Consider the following 19744-nt stretch of genomic DNA (forward strand, 5'->3'; position numbering starts at 1 on the left):
CCAATCTTGGAAGGTAGGATCGCATAGCTGAGCACTACAAGCGAGTGTGGGAATGGTTTCGGTGTCTGCAGAATTGGTGGAGATACATTGAAAACCAGAATGCCATACATGGGTGCTTAAGAATTTTATTGGCACTTAACTTGCCTCCTCCTTTTTCTTTGGCATTGACAACTTGTTCTTGTGCGAGGGATGACTGCTGACATTGCTGGCTGTCCTTCTTCACATGAGGGCTATGGTCTTCACCTCCATTCATCAGCTACATCCATGTCCACCTCACCAAACACCTTTGGTGTGTGACACCAGTCTCACCATGTCTGCTGAGAAGGTTCAGGTGGTCCACAACTGGCCTGAGCTGCAGAAGGTGTGAGACATCCAGTCTTTCCTTGGCTTTGCAAACTTCTACAGACAATTCATTAATAACTACTCTGACATCATTGTTCTGCTCACTCACCTCACACAAAAGGGTTCTCCTTGGAACTTTTCCAAGGAGTGTCGCTCTGCCTTCCTCTGCCTGAAGGATGTCTTCAGCTCTGCTCCTGTCCTCACACACCAGGCTCCTGATGCACCGCTTACAGTTGAAACTGACACCTCTGACTATGCCATTGCTGGCATTTTGTTGATCACCTGCTCCAATGGTGAACTTTGACCAGTTGCTTTCTACTCCCACACCATGACTGTGCCAGAACTCAACTATGATACCCATGACAAGGAGCTGTTGGCTATCTTTGAGGCCTTCTGCCATTGGTGGCATTACCTAGAAGGTTCTGCCTTACCTGTTGATGTGGTGACAGACCACAAAAACCTTGAGTATTTCTCCACCTCTAAGGTCCTCACTCATCGACAGGCCTGCTGGTCAGAGTACCTTTCACAGTTTAACCTTTCCATCTGCTTCTGACCTGGCTACCTGGGAGCCAAATCCGACACACTTATGTGACATTGGGATGTCTGCCCAAAAGGGGGGGATAGGGACTATGTGCAGGTAAATCCTCACAATATCCACCCTATGTTTACACAGGAGCAACTTGCATCGTCCCTCTGTACCACTACCCTCATGGCACCTGTGCTCTGTGCTGCCATGGTCTTTGATGTTGAGTGCTTGCATTCCAACATCATCTCTGCCCTACCATCTGACCCTGTCTCTGCCAGCCATCTTCCAACTCTGACTAAGCCTCAGTGGTCCCTGGACTCCAATGGCCTACTCTGCCTTGATGGTCACATCTTTGTCCCTGACATTGATGACCTCTGCCTTCAAGTGCTTCAGTTCAAGCATGACCATCCTCTAGCAGGCCATTTCAAGCAAAACTGCACCCTAGAACTTGTCTGCAGGGACTACATGTGGCCTAACCTCCACTCTGATGTGAAAGAATATGTCAGGTCCTGCACCACCTGTGGATGGAGCAAAACTCTGTGTCACCACCCTTATGGTCTACTGAAGCAACTCCCCATCCCAGAGAGACCTTGGAGCTCCATCTCCATGGACTTCATTGAACACCTCCCCAACTCTGATGGCTACTCTGCCATACTTGTGGTAGTGGACCACCTCTCAAAGCAAGCAGTGTTCATCCCCACCCATGACTCTGTCACCTCTGCTGAACTCACTAAGCTCTTCCCTACCCATGTCTTCTCCAAGCACAGAGTGCCAGCTAATGTCACCTGTGACAGAGGTCCTGAGTTCATCTCACACTTCTTCTGCTCTCTAGGAAAGGTCCTTGATATGTGTCTTCACTTCACTTCGGGTTACCACCCAGAAGGTGATGGCCAGACTGAGCAAATGAACCAGACCCTTGAGCAGTACCTTCATGTCTACTGCAACTACCAACAAGACAACTGGGCTGAGCTGTTACCTCTAGTGGAGTTTGCTTTCAACAACACACCAAGTGTGACAACTGGAGTTTCTCCCTTCTTTGCTAACAAAGGATACCACCCAAACCTGTCTGTGGTACCTGACCAAGACTTCACCTCTCCAAGGGCTCATGACTATGTTATTGAGCTCTCTGCCCTTCATGACTTCCTCTGCTCCAAATGTCTGCTGCTCAGCAGTGCTCCCAGGGTCCAGCAAATGCCAGACACATACCTCCACCTGAGTTTAAGGTTGGAGAACAAGCCTACATCAAAGTCAAGTACTTCCACTCCACTTGTCCTTCAGAAAAACTCTCTGAAAAGTACTTAGGTCCATTCACCATCTTGGCCAGGCTGGGTATGCACTCTGTCACCCTAAAGCTCCCTGATTCTATGTGCTTGGTACATCCAGTCTTCCATGTCTCACAACTCAAAGCTGCAGCAGCTAACCCTTTCCCAAACTGACAACAACCTCCACCTCTGCCAGTGGATGTTGATGGTGACCTTGAGTATGAAGTATTGGAGATACTTGACTCTGAGGTGGACTGCCATTGCTGCCACTGTCAACTCTTGTATCTAGTCTACTGGGCTGGTTATGAGAACACTGACAAAGAAACCTCTTGGTTGCTCGCAACTGAGCTAGGTCACACTTCTGACATAGTCTCTGCTTTCCATGAATGCTATCCACACAAACCTGGCCCATATCAACCTCCACCATAGTACTCTGCCCACATAACCTTCTTCCATGGGCTAGCTCTGCCCCTTATCAAACTACCTTAAGTACTTTAGAATTTTCTCTGCCTATCCATTTCACTTCTCAGAATCACAAGTAATGTTGCAAGTCTATTTCAAGGTAGTACAAAATATACAAACAAAAAAACAAAAGACAAAAAAAAAAAAAAAAAGAAAGAAATCTACTCTACTCTTCCATCGCTTGCTCTCCACCACCCTCCTGTCCTTCTCCACCTTCTGGCTCTCCTCTGACTTCTTCCTCTTCCTTGTTATCCCCCTCCACACCTTTGTCCACTTCCTCATGCTGCTCCTCTGCCACCTCTGACAGAGGCCTCTTCCAACCACCACCTGTGTGCTCAAGCTCAGCCATCCTGGCCTCTTGTGCATCCTCCCTCCTCCTCATCTCTGCCCACTCTGCCCAGGCATGGTACAGTGCCCACTTGTCAGCTGCTGCCATCCTTTCAAAGGCCAGAGCAGTGGCCTCATGTGCTTCAGCCTGCTTCTCCATGGCCCGTAACTGCCACTGCCACTGCCACTCCACCCACCACATGTGGACTCCTGCACCTGAGGGGCCCTTGAGCAGGGTTGCTGGTTCATCCTCCTCTCCGCCTGCCTCCCACTTGTTGTCCACCTCTTCCATCTCTGTCACTCTCTCCTTCCCCTTCCCTTGTGGTCTCTTCTTCTTCTCTCCTCAGGAACTCCCTGTCCATGCTCTCTTCCATGATGGACCTGCCACTGCATCCTCCCTCATCCAACTACACACCTTTTGTTTCTTGTGGCAGGGCATGCAGGCCCAGGTCTTGCCTCATCCTGGCTTGCACTGCCCCACTGTCAGACTCACTACACAGCAAGTACAGGGGGGCTGCCTGGTCACAGTGACCACCACAGAGGTCCAGGGACCCTCTGGGTGGTGTTGACATTGTACACCATGCTGCATAGTCTAAGAAAAATGAAGCTGCAAGTCAGCTCCGCCTGACTTGTGGTATGCCACCACTCACCTTTGTGCAGCCTGGGCCCTCTCCTCAGAGGCCCTCTGCCTCTGTCTTTCTGCCTCCTCCTCTGCCACCTTCTTCCTTTGGGCCTCCTCTTCCTCCTCTGCTCTCTTCCTCTGCTCTGCCTCCAACCTCTCCTCCTCCACCTTCCACCTTTTGGCCTCCTCACACTTGGCCTTGCACTCTGCCTTGTGCTCTCTCTCTCTCTGCTCAGGTTCCTCTCATCAGCATGCCTTCTCTGTGGACTTCTCCTGCTCAGTGTCAGTGGAGTCATCAGTAAGGATGACCAGTTCATCATCTGCAACTTGGGAGTAGTCACAGATGTGACCAGGGGTTGGCTGAGGGGTTTTTCTCTGGTGCTGGGAGGACATGATGATGGGGAGAAAGGACAAAGGTTCAGTACCCTAACACATGTTTTTAAGCAGTTCTTCAGACTCTGATGGAGCTCCACTGCAGCTAAAGCCATTATCCTCAAGGCATCAAAATGGTTTCAAATGATCAACTCATGTTGATCTCATCTTGTACATGTGGCCTTCAGGGGTTCAAGCCCTAAGGGGGGGGCACTGTCATGACCATGTGTTCATCCTAGGTCTTCACTCACTCCACACCCCTTCCCACTGGTCATTTGCTCACTCTGCACCAACTCTGCCTGCCCCCTGACATTTATGAGTCATCTCCACTCCAACTGCTGTTGGACTTGTACTGCCCTCCTACCAGACCACACAGGCCATTCTCTGAGGAGTCATGTGACTACCCTTTGGACTTCTCCCTGACAACACATGGTCAGGGACTCCACAGCATGTGCACCACATGGTCTAGTGCCTGGACTGTTTCCTCTTTGGGATGTTCTGTGTTACCCATTCATATGTCCTCCATCTACCCTTCATTCATCTTCTAGGAAGTTTTACTTGAAGTTTTATGAGTCCCCATATGTCAGTTCCAATTCTGATTGCTGTACCTCTGTGGTAGTATAAAAGCATGTACTGTACTCTGCTGTTCTCCAGTATGAATATCAACTTAGTTCCTACTCCCTCTGTCTCCATCTTCTGCCTGTCAGAGTTACCTCTGACTGTCCATCTGTACTCCCTCTCTGAAATATGAGGGCTGAGATTGTGCAAGGGGGTAGCGCATGAGCTAAACCTGACACCCTCACTTTGCTCTGCCCTTACCTTCAGCAGACTTTGTTCTTGCCAACACTCTGCCAGTTGGAGTCCTGCTCTTTCTGTCAGACTTGCTTCTGAACCTCTCCCCAGACCTCATCCAGCATCAGAGTTGGTTGGAGTAGGCCTGGACTTGACAAGTAACCAAGACAGTAGGATGACAAAAAGTATGGGTGCACATGAAATGGGCAGATGAAGCAATGCAGCTCACATCACTAGCAGGAATTGAACAGGGATTGATGCTGATCTGGCAAGTCAAGAAGCAACTCCCAAAGGCAGTCAGAAGGTTGTTGGATGACAAATACAAGGACTGGCAGGACTTCACAGATGATGTGAAAGTGCTGAACATGTTGAAACTGCGACAGGAGAGGGAGGAGATAGAGGATCAGAAGAAGAGAGAAGAAGAGTGGGACCAGAGGCTACTGCAGAAGATGGAGGCAATGAAAAGGGCAACAATGGCAGACCCTATGGCACAACTCCAGCACCTCACAATAGGACAGGTTGCAGTAGCATGCACCAACCCATGAACATCACAGTCAGTAACACCACCTACCATGTGATTCATCCTTCAGCAAACACTGCAACCCACCATGCCATACACCTCACCCACAGAAGAGCTAAAGGAGACAGTGTGGAGAGGACTAGAGCAGTACCCACAACAACAGAGTGACAAAGAGGGACAGAAAATGTATATTGCACAACTTGCAGTGTGGACAGTGAAGCACAGAGAAACATCATGAATCACCAAGCACACCCCATACCCACTCAAACTGGGAACAGCAGTGGTGTGCTCAGGGGAGTGCTTTAGATGCAGTACCCATGGTCACAGAAGCAGGGACTGCCCAGCCTCAGAGGGGGACTCATCCAGGCTAAGTCATCATGAAACAGTGTGGAGGGCACTGTGCAATTGGACTCTAAGGCCATTCAATAAGAATGTCACACATACCATCAGACTTGTAGTGCTAGAGGATCAGGAAAATGATGATGGGTTGCTGTGAAGGACAGCACAACAACCAGACATCAAATGTATCTACATTGGCTCACTCTGGCTTGCATGTACCACCTGTCATAACACACATTATTGACCTTTACTCCACAACATGCAGCAACCAAGGCCAGCAGACAGATGCAGCAGACAAAGCTTTCCCATTCACACACACACAATAACTGTTAAAAATCCAGATGGCACCCACTCAGTTCAAATCCAGGCCTTGTTTGATGATGGTGCCATGATGGGTGCCATGTGCTTGTCAGTATTCAGCAAAATCTGGCACAGCCTACAAGGGTGGCAACCCTCCATGCAAACACTACATATGGCAAATGGAACAGTCATTCTGTCAGAAGCAATGTGGTCAGAAATGATATGGGTGAACAGAGTAGAAGCTGAAGGAACAATCAAAGTCTTCAATAGTGGAGGAGGGTGGTCTGTCCTGTTTGGAAAACCACTACTATGAGCACTCAAGGCTAAACACAACTACACTACAGACAAAGTCATGATTATGGATGACACAACCACTGTGACACTACAGAACCAGTTCATCAGAAATCCAGGACCATGCAAAATGAACAAAGAATGAAAAATATGGGTCAACATCACGAGCACAGTGGGCAAACCAGAAAGCATCAAAGAAACATAACCAATGGACACAGAAAAGATATTCATGAGGATAATGGATCCATTTGCATCACCAAGGATAAAGTACATCCTGCAAAACATCAAGATCAGCAGCAATCTATCAGAAGAAGAAAAACAGAAGGTGACAAAGCTAATCACAGAATTTGCAGATATATTTGCATGTTCCCTTGGTGAGGTACTACCAATACCAGGAGTGCAGATCAATCTAAATGTACAAGATGACACAACTTTTCAAACAACAGTAAATCAACAGCCAATGAACCCACTGCAACATCAGTTCATGTACAGGTGGGTAGATCAAATGCTAGAGGCCAACCTCATTGAACAAGCCAATATCCCCTGGATAAAACACATCACACCAACAGTACTAGTGCAAAAGACACATGATGTTAATGGAGGAATGATGCTGAGTGACCTCCAACAAGAACTGAACAGACAATGCACTGACACAGACCTAGCACAGCCATTTGCAGTAACAACAAATGAACAGGAATGGCAGCCCAACACAACAACAAAACCATCAAGCAAAGCACTGAAATGGTGTGTGACACAAAACTTCTCAGATTTGAACAAGGTCACCCAAATACCACTGCTATTCCAAGGTGATATCAGGGCAAAACAACAGTGTCTAAGCAGACACAAGTATGTCTCAGTGTTTGACTTTGCAGCAGGCTTCTATGCTATACAGATCCTGGAGAAATGGCAACTGTACTTTATATTCTTTGTCAATGGGAAAGGGTACTTCTGGTACAAAAGAATGGTGATGGGATGGACAGGTGCTCCAACAATGTTTTCAGCAATGGCAACCAACTGCCTGCACAGCATACTATTGGACAACACAATGGAATTGTTCATAGATGATGGTGGCTGCGCAGACAACACCTTCAATGGCATGCTAGCAAAACTACAAAGGATCTTCCAATGATGCAGAATATGCAAACTATCACTATCACCAACCAAATGCTGCTTGTACATGACAGAAACAATGTTTGCCAGAGCAACAATCAGACCACATGGAGTACAACTGGATCTAGCAAAATTATCAGCAATCATCAAATGGAAACAACTGGATGATGCACTTAAGCTCACATTGTTCCTCAGACTAGCAGGCCACTTCCAAGACCTCATCAGAGGGTATGCCAAAATTGAAGGACTGCTTTGGGATTTGACAAAACAAGTCAACATACCTAAGCCCATCTCTAAATCCACATACCAAAAAGTGCCAACTAACTACAAGCTCACAGATAAATGGGAGCCCAAGCACACACCAGTGTTCCTGGACCTCAAAGTAGCACTAACAAGCCAACTAACATTGCATGTGCCACACTACAATGGGACACTGTTTGTAGTAACTATGGATGGATGCCAAGAAGGCTTTGGAGCTGTACTAACACAGCATAACAGAATACAGACACCAACAGGCAAGACCATTGAGAAAACAGTACCAATAGTGTTTGCATCAAAATGAATGTTGTTGACTGAGAGGACCTACAAGCTGTTCCTATTAGAGTTCACAGCACTGAAGTTTGGCCTGGACCACTTCATGGATACAGTGTGGGGCTTCCCAGTGGAGATTGAGACAGACTGTCAAGCCCTTAAGGACATCCTATCAAATGACAATATATCTGCAGCACACACATGATGGTGAGATGGGATATTAGTGCACAACATTATAGCAGTGCAACATGTACCAGGACAACTCAATGTAGTCACAGACAGGCTAAGCCAACAATGGGACAATATGGAGTGCAACAATGAGGAGGACAGGAGTAGCTGGTCAGTCAGCCCAGACCCTGAGACAACACTGGGACTCATTAATGACATGTTCACCATCAACAAACTATCCCAGAGCAACCAAGAGTTATGACAATGTTTCAACAGCAAACCACTGTTCTGCAAGGTCACAGATGCCATACTCAACACCAATACAAACACACCCATTCATGACCATAGCAAGGCAAGACATCAGGCAAAGCAGTATGTGATACAGGAGTGTAAAAGTTATGGAGATTGTATGGCAGCACCAGTATCAGGCCATGACACAAGGTAGAGTGCATCTCACAGGAAGAGGCCAAAGAAAAAGTGCAACAAGTGCATGAAACTGGAGGACACTGGGGCCAGGACATGCTAAAAATCGCCCTAACAGATTGTTACTATGCACTGAAGATGGATCTTGCAGTAATGAAAGCCATACATGATTGTGCAAAGTGCAAAAACTTTGGCACACCCAAACTAAACTCACTATTAGAACCTATAACAAGAAGACACCTGATCGAATTACTAGTTGGAGACTACCTAGCAATGCTAATGGGCAAGGGCAGGTATCACACACTAGGCCTTTTCTTAGACATGTTTTCACAGCACCTGTGGGTTACTAAGTTCAAAATGGCAGGTACAGCCAAAATGATAGTGGACAGCCTGGAAAACATCTTCAATAGTTTCACTGCCATGGAGACATTCATGATGGATGGAGGCCACCACTTCAACAATGAGTTGGTCAAAGAATATTGTGCTAAGTGGTCATGCATGCATCACACAGTAGCTGCATACTCACCATGGATCAATGGACTAGTCAAAGGAACCAACAAGTTATTATTACATGTCCTCAAATGCCTGTGTGCACCAAATGTAGGAGAAGATGATGCAGAGAATGATGGTTGGGAAAAACTGCTGAGACATGGCCAGATCACCTGGAAAATGCAGTCTGGGCCATGAACAATTGTCTCCTTCTGTCTCTCAAGTTCACACTGAAAGAACTGCTCCTAGGTTTGGTTGTCAACACAAAGCACACAGAGCTAACATTTAGTACCACAGAACTGTCTGCACTCGATGCAGAAATACACATGGCATACACCACACAGCAATACCTAGACAGTTACAATGAAGCAGTGAGACATGCAATCAAACAAAAAACAGCATTCAGTTGTCATGTGCTGAAATGACAGCCAGCAGAAGTAGTATTCAACACAGGAGACCTCATACAAATATACTGGAACAACTTGGGCTATACCTTCAAGACAGAGCAAAAACTACTACCTAAGTGGTCCACTCCCCATAGAATTGCCACACATTTGAGAAACTCCTACAGGTTAGAAACACTAGCAGGCACACCACTTGAGGGTGAATTCAGTGCATGATGCCTATGCACATTTGAACTGAGAGAGGGCACACATCTGCATGGTGACCAACAATGCCATGTACAACAGCTACAACAGAACAAGAGTGGAGATGGGTACAGCATGGATGTGAGAAGCAGGAGAGAAGAAACCATGGAAGAGGAGGGGAACGGTGGAGACAATGAGCAGGATGGTGTAGGTGAGGATAGCAAGGATCCCCCAGAGGAGGGGAGCACTCTGGTGGAGAGGGTATAGAGGAGGCAACCAAGAGAGAAGGCAAACAGATGTAGCAGTGCATGCAGATGATGAGGACATTGTCATTTTTTGAAGGGGGCACATGGAGTGGGGAGGCCCAGGGACAGGAGGCGAGGATACAGCCACAGTGTGCTTAGTCAGATGGACACACTTAGACATGGAGATGCACATGTACAGACAAGAGCAGAACAATGAGTTCAGTCCAGTTCATCCCACTGCAGCCTAGTCCACCACTCCACTGGCCTTGTCCCTGGTCCACCCTCATTCTCTGTCCTGGTCTCTGGTCATCTTTGTGATACATTACTAATACTGTTCTTACCAATCACCTTAGCAATCCTTGCAAGACTGGCATTACCAGTCTCCATACTATAGTTACTTCCAGTATATAAACCCATAGATACCTGGCCTGTATCCCCTCAGTCTGAAATCAACTAAGTTACTCTGATAACCCCACCTCAGCCTCAGACTTGGACTGAAACCCATGCAAGGGAATAGCACTGCCTTCCCAGTTGCTAAGTCCAACCAGTCCACCTCTGTTCCCCTGCTCCCCACCTGTTCCCAATCCTTCAGCCTCAGGTCTGGTCTCAACCTGGACATCATGAACTTGACAGTATTTCAGACTCACTACTTGTGTGGGTCTAACACACCATGGCAACAAAGACTTGTTTCCAACCTCCCCATGGCCACTCTGCCACCAACCCCAACTCTGCCTCAGCCAGTGGAACCCACCACAAGACAGCACTAGCTGCCTTGGGCACCACTAGGTGCTCTCCAGACCCTGTTAGCCCTTTCAGGGACTTTTCAGCTTGAACATCCAATACTCCCACCCCATGTCATCCCACTGCTCCCATCCCTGAGGATGACCCCAGCAATGATGGGCTGGGCAATGATGATAACAACAATCCTGATGATGACCCTGGCAATGGTCCCAGTGATGATGGGCCTGGTGATGATAATCTGGATGAGAATGACCCAGAGGATGAACCAGACTTCCCAGACCTGGACACTGAACCTGCAGTTGTGGTCTTCAACAGTCTTGCAAAGGCCATCAAGCTACTGGCCTGCAACTACTCACACTATTCCTGAGTCCTTGAGTAGGACCAAGTTGCATGAGCCTGATACCTTCGATGGTACTGACCCCAAGAAGCTTTGTGCCTTCTTTATTCAGTGCAAGCTGAATTTCCAAGACTGGCCTTGGGCTTTCAGGACTGACCCCACCAAAGTCATCTTCACACAGTCTTACCTCAAGGGCATGGCTCTTGAATGGTTTGAGCCAGACTTGCTCAGAGTCAGGGACCCCAATGACTGGCCTCTCTGGATGGACTCCTGGAGAGAGTTTGTCCTGGAGTTACAAACCACCTTTGGCCCTCACAACCCAGTTGCTGACACCAAGAGCCAGCTTGACCATCTACACATGAAAGATGGTCAGCACATCAATAAATACATAGTGGACTTCAACTGACTTGCTTTGCAAGTCCAGGGCTACAGAGATGGTGCACTGTGCCATCACTTCTACTCCAGGCTCCCAGACTGGATCAAAGATGAAGTTTGTCAGGTTGGCAAGCCCTGGACTCTTCATGAGCTCACCCAGGAAATAGATGTGCACTATTGGGAGTGCAAGGAAGAAATCCAATGGGCAAGTAAGCATCAAGGCTCATCTGCCTCCAACAACAATAAGTCTGGAGGCTCTGGTAACAACAATCATCCCAAGACCAGTCAAGAGAAAGCCAAGACTGGCAGTAACAACAATACTGGTTCTACCCAGTCCAAGCTGGCTTCATCAAAGCTGGGCAACAACAATAACAGCAATTCATCCAAGCCTGAGTCTAGCAAACTTGGCAAGGATGGAAAGCTCACCCTGGAAGAATGCAAGCATTGCCTAGACAGAAACCTCTGCATGTTCTGTGGAGGGTCTGGCCACTTCACTGACAAATGCCCCAAGAATGGCCTTGGCCTCAGGTTCTACCCCTGAGACAAAAAAATAGGTAGCAGTCCCAGGACTCTGCACAATCCAGGAGCTGTGTTGACTCTGTTTGTGCAAACTTGGAGGCTCAACTCAATGCATCTGCTCTTTCCAGCCTGAACTCTTTGACCCTGTATATCACTATAGAAAACCCAGAGTTACCTCAGCTTTGTACATTAGTGGACTCCAGTTCCACTCATTGTTTTATAGATAATCAGTTTTCTAATCAACATTCATGTACCCTGTACTTAGTCTCCACAATCTGATTCTGGCTCTTTGATGGAATGTCCACTTTTACCATAACTCAAGCAGTAGATGTCAATATCCACTTCACATCCAGTGATGTTACCCCAGTAACCCTGTTTTTAGCCCCATTAGATTCTGAGTGTAAGATAGTCCTCAGACATGACTGGCTCACCCACTACAATCCATTGATTGATTGGGTACTGAACAGTCTAACATTCTGGACTCCTGCACAAGGAATGCCAACCCTGTCAACATCCCCTGTAAGCCTGGTTTCCACTGGCCTTCCTGACCCCAGTCCTAGTGACCAACCCAGCCCTGTGCCATCTGTACCAGTCTCCAGCTCCCCAGCTCACACCCCCCTGAAGGCCCCTCTTGTCTCCCTAATCAATGCAGCTGCCTTTGTGCATGCCTGCAAACTTGAAGGGTCTGTCCAGTTCCAACTTCAGCTCTGCCCCTTGGACTCAGCTCAAGCCCAGTCAGCCTTGGCCTCCCCTCCCCCAGCCCTACCTACTGTCCTGGAGGAGTATCATGATTTTGCTGATGTCTTCAGTAACACCAAGGCCTTGGCACTCCCACCTCACTGGGAGTATGACCTGAAGATAGAGCTTGAAGAAGGAACAACCCTGCCTCTCAGCACCATCTACTCACTATCCCTGGTCAAGCTTCAAGCTCTCCAGACTTTCATTGATGAGAACCTCACCACTGGTTTCATTCAGCTGACTTCCTCCCCATATGCTGCACCAGTCCTCTTCATCAAGAAGAAGGATGGCTCCCTCCAGCTCTGTGTAGACTTCCACAGCCTCAACAAAACCACTAAGAAAGACTGATACCTGCTACTGCTCATCTCTGACCTCCTGGACTCACCAAGCTGAGCCAAAATCTATACCAAGATCAATCTGTAGCATTCCTACCATCTTGTCCAGATTGCCCCAGGTGATGAATGGAAGACCACCTTCTGGACTTGGTATGGGTCCTATGAGTGGTTAGTGATGCCCTTCAGCCTCACCAATGCCCTGGCTGCTTTCCAGCACTTTGTCAACACTATCTTCATGGATATGCTTGATGTATGTGTGGTTGTCTACCTTGATGTCATTTTAATCTACTCCAGAGATAAGGAGTCCCACCAGCAGCATGTCCAAGAGGTACTCCACTGGCTTTGGCTTCACAGCCTTTGTACAAAGCTGGAGAAATGTGAGTTCCACTTGGACTTGGTTGAGTACCTCAGCTTCCACCTCTCCCCTGCCAGCCTCATGATGTCAAAGGAAAAGGTCCATGACCATCTGCTGATTGGCCTGAGCCTCACAAGGTCAAGGACATACAATCCTTCCTCAGCTTCACAAACTTTTACTGCTGGTTCATTTTCAATTACTTGGACATTGTCATACCATTGACCTGGTTCACTTGCAAAGGTGCCCCTTGGAACCTGTTCTGAGGAGTGCCACCAGTCATTCAACAACCTCAAGGCCACCTTCACAACCATGCCAGTCTTAACTCACTTCATCCATGGGGTCCCCATTACTGTGGAGACTGATGCATCTGACTATGCCATCACCAGCATTCTATCTATCACCTGTGGCATAGCCAGATACATCCAGTCACCTTCTACTCCCAGACTCTGACCACCCTGGAGTTGAATTATGATACCCATGATAAGGAATTGCTTGCTATTTTCAAAGCATTCCAGACCTGGTGCCACTGCCTTGAGGGCTCAGCCTCACTGGTTGATGTTGTCACTGACCACAAGAACCTAGAGTACTTCTCTACCTCCAAAGTACTCACCTGCTGCCAAGCTTGCTGGTCAGAATTCCTGTCTCAATTCAATATGGTCATTAGATTCAGACCCAGTAAGCTTGGGGCCAAGCCTGATGCCCTAACTAGATGATGGGATGTCTACCCCAAAGAGGGGGATAGCAGCTATGCCTGAGTGAACCCACAAAACCTGAGACCAGTTTTCACCCAGGAGCAACTAGCAGTCTCCCTTCATGCTACATACCTTGAGTACCCAGTCTTATGAGCAGTCACACTAATGGATATAGAAAAACTCCATAATGATATCCTGACCACACTGCCAGATGACCTGGTCTCACAAGTCCACTTGTCCAACATGTCTGATCCCTGGTGGTGTGTAGATGACATCAGCTTCCTTCATCTCGATGGAAGGATTTTGTCAAAGACTATGTCTGGTCCTGCACAGCCTGTGCTCAGGCTAAGGTTCCCCACCATCAGCCTTATGGCCTTCTCAAACAATTCCCAGTGCTGGAGAAGCCATGGAATTCCATCTCTATGGATTTCATTGAGCAACTCCCAGCCTCATCCAGCTTCATGGCCATCCTTGTAGTAGTCAACTGGCTCTCTAAGCAGCCCATCTTCATCCCCACTCATGACACTATCACAGCCCCAGAACTTGCCAAACTCTTCCTACTCCATGTCTTTTCTAAGCATGGAGTGCTAGCCCATGTAACCTCAGACTGAGGTTCAGAGTTCATCTTGCACTTCTTTTGATCACTCAGTAAGGCCCTGGACATACACCTACACTTCACCTTGGGCTATCACCCCAAAGGTGATGGCCAAACCAAGAGGACCAACCAGACTCTTGAACAATACCTCTGAGTGTACTGCAACTACCAGCAGGACAATTGGGCCAACCTCTTACCTTTGGCCAAGTTTGCTTACAACAATGCCCCTAGTGCATCAGGAAATTAACACTTTACTATTTTTGACCTTTTTGTGACTTTTTTTGACTTTTTTGTGACTATTGTGACTATTTGTGACTTTTTAGGAAGGAACCTACTATCTGTACTTTTTTTCTGACCATATACAGCATTTTGAAGAATGAAAAGAGAACAGAATCTATTGAGACAACTAAGTGATGATATATCAAAGCCAAGAAGACTAGAAAATGTCTGAAAATTCAGAGATATTGAGCCATTGGTGTGATGCACACTGTCTGAGAGAAAAATCACAATATCTCTTTGGAACCTCCATCAATTTGAATGTATGTGGTATCTACTGAAAGCTATGAATTAGGTGGTTTGAACAAGACCAAAGTCAGCAAGAAAAGTGCAGCCATGCCTGCAGGACATGGGTAATGATAGTAGATTCCTTCCCAAAAAGTCACATTAGTCACAAAAAGTCAAAAATAGTAAAGTGTTATTTTCCTGATGTGCTACTACTGGTGTCTCTCCATTCTTTGCTAATAAGGGCTACCACCCCAACATCTCAGTATACCCAGAGCATGATCTTACCTCCACTTGGGCTCATGATTATGCAGTAGACCTAGACTCACTGCACCAATACCTATGTGAGGAGATGACCCTCACCCAACAATGATACCAAGGCCTGGCCAGTGCCAAACACATGCCAGCTCCAGACTTCAAGGTCAGTGACCAAGTATATGTCAAAGCCAAATACTTCTGGTCAACTCAGCCTTCCAGGAAACTCTCAGAGAAGAACCTTGGGCCATACCTGGTCATAGCTCAGGCCAGTACCCACTTGTTCACTCTGTGCCTTCCAGACTCAATGCATGCAGTCCATCTGGTCTTCCATGTATCTCAACTCAAGCTGGCCATCCCTAACACCATCCCAAACTGGACTCAGCCACCACCCCCACCAGTCAAAGTTGACAGTGAACAAGAGTTTGAGGTGGCTGAAATCCTTGACTCCAAGGTTGACTGGCATTGCCAGTGTTAGCTTCAATACTTAGTCCATTGGACCAGCTACAAAGGGACCAAAGAAGAGACCACTTGGGTACTTGCCACTGAGCTGGACAATGCTTTGGAACTGGTGCAAGAGTTCCACTCTTGCTACCCTGGTAAACCTGGCCCATACCAATGAAGACTGGTCTCAACTGGCCTTGACTTCTTTTCTATTTCCCTACTGGTATCTAGTTTCTTTGATCTCTTACTTACCTTGTTTTCCTTTTTCTTGTTTCTCTCACTTATTGTACAAGACCAAGACTGGACTTCTGACATTGGCAGAAGAAACAAAGCTGCTATGCTATGATGACTACTTGGCTTTGGCCATGTTTTCATCTTCCCCCTTGGCTTCCTCTTCTTCACCCTTGGCCTGCAACCACTCCACTTCCTTGCACAGCTCCTCAGTGTCAAGTTTGGATGAGCCTGAGTCTGAAGGGGTGACCACCACCCCAAAGCCATAGGACTCATCAAGCATAGCCTCAAGTGCATCAGCAATCTGGCACAAGTTCTCAACCACAGCCTCTTGAAGCTTGAAGAGGCCTGCCAGGTTGTTGGCAATAAGCCCCACAACATTGATGAGCTGCTTGAGCTTATCTTCTAAACCCAAGAACCCCCCCCATACTGGTCTTCCTCACCCTGCTCCCACCAGCTTTGGGCTTGTCAATCTCCAGAATCTCAACTGATTTGGACTTTGCCCACTTCTTCTTGCTGGGCCCAGCCTCAGGCATCCCTTCATTGGCCTTCCTCTTCTTTCCCTTGTCAACCCTCCTGATGGTTTTGGACCTGGCCTTGGCATCCTTCCTGTCCCCAGGCCACTGGCATTTACCCTTGGACAGGTTGCAGTGGATGCAGGCAACCTGTTTCTTGTTGCTGTCTACAAGGAACTCACAGATGACCTTTGCCTGCATGCAATGAGTACAGCTAGAGGTTTTCAGATGAAAGAGGTGAAGGGAGTAAGAAAAAAACTCACCTGGGGTCCATCACTACCTTCTTAACTTCACCCCTGGCCTTGCTACTAGCAGCCCCAGCACCAGCCTCATCACCCTTCCCAGCCTTGGCCTTGCATTTATGCTTGGCCTCTCACCTCTCCTCCTCTTCATGTACCTCATTCTCCTTGGCCTCCCTTGCTGCTTGCTCAGCCTCAGCCTTCTCCCTCTCTGCTCTCTCAGCCTCCAGCCATGCCTGCTCCTCCCACTGGGCTTGTTCAGCTGCCTTTCATCATTTTCTTTCCTTCAACTTGGCCTTCATTACCTCCTCCTCATCATCAGTATCATATTGAATGGCATCATCTGACACCTGGGTCCAGTTGATGATGACCCAGCCTTTGTCATTGTTGCCAGTTGCAGTGATCAGCCTTGATTTGGACATGATGGATAGGATGTGAAAGAAAGACGCAAAGGGCTTAGCAGGCCACAAGTATCAGTTTTTTCAAACTCAGCCAAGTTTCAGACTCAGCCTACCTCTCCTGCAGGGGTCTCATGGGTTTGACCCCCAAGAGGGGGATACTGTCATAACCATGTCTTGACCCCAGCCAGACTCAGCCTTGCACTCATCCAGTCCAGCCTCAGTCTTGTCAAACACCTACCTCCAAATGGTCTAGCACAGTTAACACTGCTTTGCAGTGCATGTCATTTCAGTTGAGCCCAATCTGCCCTTGTTCTCTGTCCTGGTCTCCAGTCATCTTTGTCATACATTACTAATACTGTTCTTACCAATCACCTTAGCAATCTTTGTGAGACTGGCATTACTGGTCTCCATACTATAGTTACTTCCAGTATATAAACCTGTAGATACTTGGCCTGTATCCCCTCAGTTTGAAGTCAATCCATGTACTATGATGCTTTGCTAGTAATGAGAGGAGGAAAGCATGTGCCAATGTATGGATTCAGTGGGAAAGGAGTGAGAGGGGTGTGTGATGATGGCTAAGGGGAATGGGCAAAAACCCAAAGGGTTTTCTGGCCCAGAGGAGACACTGGATCTGAGGGTGAAGAGTGAGCTGTGTCCCTCTAATTAGGAGCCAGTGACACTAACACCAAATGCTCTGAGCCCTGAGGTAAGGAGGTGGCTACTCACTGGTTGGGAAAGAGTTTTGAGTCAGCACACCAGAGGTATCATGTACCTTGTGAAATGTTCCAGAAGGGTTGGTCTGTCATTTAGATATGGTGCTAGTATCATTGTGTGCTGATGTAGGTATAGTGTGAAAGAGTCTCCTGCCCATCAACCAATTGTCTTGACTACATTGAATGGGGTGCCTTGTATTAGATAGTGTAGAGTGCTGCCTATCCTCAAACTGTGTCCTCTGAGCTTGGGGAGATTGTGCTCCTTTGCTAGAGCTGTGATGTGCTTGGTGACTTCTGAATTGGCCTTGGACTTGGACTACAACCCACACAAGGGAATAGCACTGTGTCTCCAGTTGCTAAGTCCAACTAGTCCACCTTTGTACCTCTGCTCTCCACCTGTTCCTGGCCCTTCAGCCTTGTGCCCCCCCTTCAGTCTCCAGTCTGGTCTCAACCCAGACCCCTTGGACTTGACACTTTCCTGCACTTGTACCAGGCACAGATTGGTGCAGTCATGGCACTTGCAAAGATCACCAGCATGACAATAACCTCTGAGGTACTTATTGACACATACTGGATGTGTACAACAGTCCAGATTTGGGTGCATGAAAACCCTTGAATGAAAGCAGCAAAGATGCTGCATAGGTCACTTCTGGAGACTCAAGGCAAAGGAAGTTTAATGGAAACTGCTACAATTGCAACAAGTATGGCAACATGGCTCATAATTGCATGGCAAACAAAGAGAAATCAAAGGCTTCCAAAGTAATAGGGGAGAAAAGCAACTCAAAAGCAAAGGGAAAGGAGAAGTCAAGTGAGAAGGCCAATTTAGCAAGGGACTCCTGCAATGAGGCAAGCAATGTTGAACCAGATACTGTATGGTTCATACATGCAGGAGACAACAGTGATGAGTAGTTGTCAGATTGGTTAATAGACATAGACAAAAAAGACCTACTGGAATCATGAAGTACTGAAAGCACTAGCAGAGTGTATGCCTCATTTGAGACAGGACAGCCAGCACCCAACTTTGGGGCCACACACATGGAATCTATGAAGTGTCAGCAATGTGGTTGCATTAGCCTAGTCATAGAGGCAAAGGCAAGATGGACAGGGTTGCACAGTGCACCACTCAAGGGGGAGAGAGACAACACAAGCAGTAGCATCATTGCTAGCTAGGGCACACACCCACAGGTCCATGACATGCCAGTTGAGCTGAATGCCCATGCAAACAAATGTGAACCTGTGCAGGGTGCACCACAGAGCTCACTGATGGAGGAAGCCAAGCCTGGTGTATGTGAAATGAAAACTAGAGCTGAGGCAGTGGATGTACACATGCCATATGGTATGCTACTTGATGGAACTCAAAAATTTAAATTTATCTTTGGAAGCCTCAGAATGGATGCAGACAGTACACCACAGCCAGCTGGTGAATGGAAATGAGTCAGGACAATGCTCCAGGCAAGAACAAGGCAAAGACAACACCTTGGCTGTATAAACAACCCATCCAGTGTCACACACCAGAGGTGTTTGGTAATGTGGACATGGATGTTGCTGATGAATGGAGATGAAAGACTAGAGCCTTAATGCATGGGAAGACAGCCAGAAATGTTTGTGGTCATCCTTCACACAAGAATGGTTGTCAATGCCAAAGAAAAGAGAAGCAAGTGAGTTAAGTGCCCATAAAAATTCTTAGCACCTGTGTAAAGCATTGCAGTTTTTGACTTATCTCCCTCATTTCCAAAGATACCAACTCCATTCCCTCACTTGCTTATAGTGGTCAGCCACATGATCCTACCTTCCAAAATTGGGAAAGATCCTCACACTTCACATGTTTCTACAGCACTCCCCCTAACAGAAGCTCATTTCACTAATCCTTCTGATATGACCACCACCTTCACATGAATCATTTTGCTTGTCCCCTTCACTAGGGACCATGTCTGTATACATATCAGTTTTTCCTGGTGGTACTGAGTCTGTGCACTAAACATGAAACAAGAGGCAATCATGTCCACCAGTGGTTTCCTGGTCATCCTAGACCATGGGGGTGGGCATAGGG

The sequence above is a fragment of the Pisolithus orientalis genome (assembly GCF_024613125.1).
Source record: "Pisolithus orientalis strain OTSU chromosome Unknown F5J12scaffold_30, whole genome shotgun sequence".
In the NCBI taxonomy this organism is placed as follows: domain Eukaryota; kingdom Fungi; phylum Basidiomycota; class Agaricomycetes; order Boletales; family Pisolithaceae; genus Pisolithus; species Pisolithus orientalis.